We start from the raw sequence: 6,253 nt of genomic DNA, 5'->3' as shown, positions 1-6,253 counted from the left end.
AGTATAATAGGATGGAAAATGCAGCTTAGAAACAAATTCATTATCATCATAAATAAAATACAATTGGCTTATTTCGTGTAGGAGAGGACATTTAAAATAATGAACATTAAGATTATTGTTCTAGGGTTAAATTCTAAGTAAGAAATAGCATATATTCTGTGTGCTTAGTGAAAATCAGAAAGAAGAGTGTATATCCAAATATATCCATACCATGAGTTTATAGAAAAGGGATCATGGAAATTATTGAATCTGATTGGAAGGGCGAGAAAGGCCATCTGTAAATCTCTCATAGGTCACAAGATTAATAAACAGAAGCAAGAATACAACTGTCATACTGGGTGCTGTTTGCCCTCTAATATGCTTTAAAAAAATGTATATATGGAACGCTTCACAAACTTCTATGTCATTCATGTGCAGGTGCCTTGCTAATCTTCGGTCATTCCAGTTTTAGTGTATGTGCTGCCCAAGTGAGCACCAACGTGCTTTGAAGCACTATACTTCATAAGAGCCCCCTCCCCCAAAAAGTTCTCATGTGCATTCTCCAAAAGGAGATAAGCCTCCACTGGTATTTGTAGTTGTGATTGAAGCATTGGGAGATGATCTGGATTTTCTGACGTTAGCTGATACATGTTACTATGTATGCTTTTAAGTTTGCTAAATTTAAAAAAAAAAACTTATGTGCCTAACAGAGAGTAAAATAAATAAGAAAAATGTGATTTGAATTGATGCTATATGCCAAATATATACTGAAAAAGATCTACCATCCTCTGTCCTAGCTGGGTGGCTCAGTTGGTTGGAGCGTGGCCCCATACACCAAGGGTTGGTGGGTTGAGTCCCAGTCAGCACTTACAGAAGGCAACCAATTGATGTTTCTTTCTCACACCCATGTTTCTCTCATTCATGCTTCTCTCTTCTTCTTTCTCTCTCCCTTCTTCTCTTTCTAAAATCAATAAAACATACCCTTGGGTGAAGATTTTAAAAAAAATCTACCACCATCAACATTTATAGTACCAATACTGACTTATTGTCACTAAATAGTACACTTCAAGCAATTGTTGAGGGAGAAGTGATTGATTTGTGTTGATGTGTCTTTCTAACATTCTTTTTCAGCAGGGTTCCATGTAACTGCTTCTGTAGCTAGCTGTGAGTCTTTTGTGGCCGTCTACTTGATTGATGTTAACTGGTTATCTAAACAAATAAGCACTATCCCAGTGTGCTGAATGTGTCAAAGAATATGAGCCATGCAAGTTGGACTTTTTTTTTTTAAAGATTTTATTTATTTATTTTTAGAGAGGGAAGGGAGGGAGAGAGAGAGAGAGAGAGAGACAAACATCAATGTGCGGTTGCTGGGGGTTATGGCCTGCAACCCAGGCTTGTACCCTGGCTGGGAATCGAACCTGGGACACTTTGGTTCCCAGCCCGTGCTCAGTCCACTGAGCTACGCCAGCAAGTTGGACTTTTAATTGGAATAGCAAATTGGAAGTGAATTAATATTAGCATTTGAATAAAATTTTTATTTTCAACAAAAAGGTATAATTTGATATGTAAAGAAGAATGGTATAAGTAATAAGTAGATTGGTTAAATTAACCTGTTTTCAGTATCTTTGCTGTGATTATAGATGTTTGAACCTGATATTAAAAGTGTGGGCAGCATCACACTTCTCTTTATCTTCCATTGTACTCAATAGTTCATGACCATTGTGTTTCCTCAAGAAAACTTTTTTAAACATGGTCCAATGCTTCCACTTTTACTTCTTATAATTCAGATTTCTTGCGTGCCCATTTTGCATTACAAAAGAAATATTAAAATTTCACCATTAGGTAGCTTTGGAATCTATAAATGAGACATTTGGGGGAAAAATAAAAAGTCAGTGAATTGTTTTTTTTCCACTAGAATCTTGTATGTAAAATAACGTCTATTCTTGTTATAACTATTTGATTTTATTATGTTCAGTAATTAATTGATATATAGTATATGATGAAAGTCTAATTATATTTTTTCTACAGCCAGTTTCCCAGTACCATGTGATCATTTCATCTATTCTTTATTGGTCGATAATACTTTTATCACATAATAACTATTTAATATAATGGGGTGAGTTTGGGGGTTTTATTTTATTCTGTTAATCAGTCTATTATTGTATTGTAGCCATGCTGTTTAATTATGGTAGCTTTATGGAGGACATTTCTCTTTATAAATCTATCTCAAAAATTTTTATTTTCATGGGTTTATTATATCAGAGAAATATTGGAAATATTTGTCACATTGCTAAAAAATCCTGTTGGAATTGCAATAAGCTATACATTAATTTGGAAAGAAACAAAAACTTCTCAATATTTTGTCCATCAACCTAAGAACATATATTTTAGTTTCTTCTATTTGTCTTCTTTTATGCCTCAATTACATTGTGTAGTTTGTTTCATGCATATCTTATATAAAGTATTCTTATGTATTTTACATTTTTTTGGTTACAAATGGATTTTTCCCATTGTAACTTTTAAGTGGATATTTTTGGAGATCATTTGAAAAGCTGTATTGATTTTTTTAATATTTTTATTTGTATCTAACTCCCTTCTGAACTCACTTACTAGTTAAAATAAAACTTTAGCTAGCTCTCTTGGGTTTTGAAGTCAGACCACATACAAAGTACTGTTTTTGTTTCCTCTTACCTCCATGACTGTTGTTGACTTATTGTGCTGGCTTAAACTCCTGGCACAATAGTAAATAAAAGTGATATGAATAGTATCTCATTTTGGTTTCTGATATTAATGGCAGCCCTTGTAATGCTTTACTGATTCAGTATAAGACCTCTTGATTTAATATCTAAGTCCTTTTTTGTGTCAAGAAAATAGTCTTAATTAAATAATGATTTTAAAAAACAGGAGGAGGTATCTTTAAACCGTAAATCCTCAGCCTAATCAATTAATATTTTGAAAAGTAAATATCCACCATTTTTATTATTTTGAGGTTTGTTTATAATAACATTATTTGTTGGGAGCATTAATAATAGAGGAACTTTTTTTAATCATTGTTCAAGTACAGTTTTCTCCCTTTTACTCCCAAACCAGCCCTCCCTCCCAACCCTCCCCAATTCCCTCCCATTGCCACCCTCCCCCTAATTTTTGTCCATTTGTCCTTTAAATTTGTTCCTGTGAACCCTTCCCACTGTGCCCTGAAATTCCCTCTTCTCTCCCCTGTGGTCACTGTAAGCCTGTAGAGGAACTTTTTTAAGAATGGAAAGTATAACAGTTACTCAGTCTCAGAGTCAAAGGTCACTTAATATATTAGTTAGATTCAGTATAATTTGTGTCCACTTTTGTGTTATTCAGGGACAAATATTTAATGAGAATTAATACCTAAAAATAACTAAAATTAATAATATGAATTAGATATTTTAGAATGAATGAGTATTAAGTGTTCTGATAAACAACATAGGAAATGTCTTAATTTAGTAATATGTAGCCCCCATAGCTTCAAAACTACAGTTAGTAAAGCACTATTTTTTCTACCAGAGAATTGTTTATTTACAATTACAAGGTCATACTATATTACCCTTTGAATTATATCTATAGCTATAATTCAAAGAGTTTTTGTTAGTTTGTCTATATTATTTAACCCTGAAAATATGAACTTGATTGCTTATGATTTCTTTATTTCATTTTAATGCAGCTTTACATGGATTCCTTTTAGTGAATTCGTGATGTCATATGAATTTTGGCATTTCAAGATTTAGTGAAAGATGAATATAAATTACTTTATAAATTAAAATTGTTTGAACTACTTGGTATTAAAGACCATTTTAAAAGTTTGTAACTTTTAGCCCTGGCTGGCGTAGCTCAGTGGATTGAGCGCGGGCTGCAAACCAAAGTGTCGCAGGTGTGATTCCCAGTCAGGGCACATGCCTGGGTTGCAGGCCATAACCCCCAGCAACCGCACATTGATGTTTCTCTCTCTCTCTCTCTACCTCCCTCCCTTCCCTCTCTAAAAATAAATAAATAAAATCTTTAAAAAAAGTTTGTAACTTTTGACTTTGGGGAAAGAATCTGTGACCATACCACCCTGAACATGCCCGATCTTGTCTGATCTCGGAAGCTAAGCAGGGTCAGGTCTGGTTAGTACTTGGACAGGAGACTAGGGAAAGAAAAGATACTAGCCAACAAAGTTGGTAATTAAATTTTTCTCCTTTTGCAGATTTGACTTTGTTTGAATCTTGGTTAACACAAATCTGTAGTTTAGCTATTATTTTAAAACTAGAAGAGATGTTATATGGGAATGTGTTTTACACTGAATTAATAAATAAAAGCACAATTATTTTATTTTTATTATTATTACTATAATTTTCATTTTTGAGTTATGAATGTCTGTGAATATTAATGACCATCTGCAAAACTGTCAAAATAGGAAAAACATTCATAATATTAAAGACAAAATATGGAGTAAAAGGTTGTTCTTTACTTGAAGCAATCAAAGTAAGGGAACAATAGCTAGGAAATAGAAAAGGTTCTAAATTAAGAAACACTTTCTAGAAGCACATTAAAAAGATGTTGAAGAAACGTACTCCAAGTCAGAAATATATCATGTTAACTGAATATAAGATATTATGAGGTTGGCCAAAAAGTTCGTCTTTTCCATACGATGGTTCTAGTAGCACTTAGCTGTCTTTAACATCACTCGAAACTATTTTGTTAGATTGTATTGTGACAGCTGTCATATCAGCATGCATTTTTAAAACGTCAAAATTGGTGAATTTTTGTGCAGCCATTTTAATATTGAAAATGGAAGAAAATGCACATTTTTGGTATATTAGGCTTTATTATTTGGAGAAAGGTAAAAACACAACTGAAACACAGAAAAAGATTTGTACAGTGTATGAAGAAGGTGCTGTGGCTGATCCAGTGTGTCAGAAGTGGTTTGTGAAGTTTCTTGGTACTATTGATATTTTGGCCAAATGATGCTTTGCTCTTGGGCTATGTTATACATTGGAAGCTGTTTAGCAGCACCCCTGACCTCCACCCACTAAAAGCCAATAGCAGGAGAGAGCCGACATACTGAAAATATCCAAAGTAATAAAGTTATTGGTGAAAATGAAAAATGTGTCTTTTCTTTTATGAAAAAAACAAAATGGACTTTTTGGCCAAACCAATAGAACATTGTGTGCTAAGACCTAGACTGAATCCATACATCTCTTAAATTAAAAACAAAACAAAACAAACAAAAAAACTATTACTCTGCCTTTTATAGGCTCATTCTGGGGTTTAACACAGTGAATATTAAAAAGTAGGTCATGAAGAACCTCAGTTAAAATCAATTATAGATTCCTGTGTAGCAGATTCTAATATATACTAATGGCGTCATTCCTCACTAGCAGTTATCCCAACATATAACTATTATGTTACACAATCCATTTTGATATCTTAGTGAAATGCATATTCCATTTGTGATGGTTACTTTTATGTGTCAACTTGGCCAGGCCATGGTGCCCATATAGTTGGTCAAACATTATTCTGAATATTTTTGTGAGGCTGTTTTTAGATGAGATTAACATTTAAATCCATCATGTCTGAGTAAAGGAGATTGCCCTCTCTGATGTAGGTGGACCTCATCCAGTCAGTTGAAGGCCTGAATAGAACAAAAGACTGATCTTAACAAACCACATCTCCTCCCTCACACTCACCCCAATACAAGAGCAAGAGGTAATTCTGTCAGCATACAACCTTCAGATTTGACAGCATCATCAGCTCTTCCCTGGTTTTCCATCCTGCCACTCTCCCTCCAGATTTTTGATTTGCCAGGCTGCATAACTGAGGGAGCCAGTTTTTTAAAATGTCTCATGTATGTGTGTGTATCTGTCTGTCTCTGTCTTTATGTCTATCTACTGTGATTTTCAACCCATGTGCCTCAAGAATTCTTAAACCCTGCAATACCTATTTAATGAGGGGCACTGACTTCTTTTCCCTTAGATCGTCAAATGAAAAAAATGACAACAGCCAACACAATAATAGTCATCCAGTGTGAATGAATTAAAATTATACCTGTGTTTTTTGTCAGATTGGCACAAAGAAAATAATGTGTTTTTTTGGTGTGCCACAGAATTTTAGTAGTGAGTTTATGTGTGCCATGAGATGAAAAGGTTGAAAATTACCAATCTAGAGATAGCAATTGATCTATTGTCTATATACCTTATTGGTTCCATTTCTCTTGACAACCCCAATATACTACTACTCCTAGAAAAGAGGATCCCTTATCCTTTTT

General features: G+C 33.9%; 1 protein-coding gene and 1 non-coding gene across 8 annotated transcripts in view; one reads left to right on the top strand and one right to left on the bottom strand.

Moving 5' to 3' along the window:
* RAP1GDS1 (Rap1 GTPase-GDP dissociation stimulator 1) overlaps positions 1 to 6,253 on the top strand; it is a 149,182-nt gene that overhangs the window by 28,812 nt on the left and 114,117 nt on the right. The window lies entirely within an intron of this gene.
* On the bottom strand, positions 373 to 475 carry LOC114493615. Its single transcript, XR_003684242.1, has one exon. It is a non-coding gene; the product is annotated as a U6 spliceosomal RNA (small nuclear RNA).

This window comes from Phyllostomus discolor, chromosome 1 (assembly GCF_004126475.2).
Source record: "Phyllostomus discolor isolate MPI-MPIP mPhyDis1 chromosome 1, mPhyDis1.pri.v3, whole genome shotgun sequence".
Taxonomy (NCBI): Eukaryota; Metazoa; Chordata; class Mammalia; order Chiroptera; family Phyllostomidae; genus Phyllostomus; species Phyllostomus discolor.
Note: the sequence above shows the minus strand (reverse complement) of the source record. Positions and strands in the feature narration are given on the sequence as shown.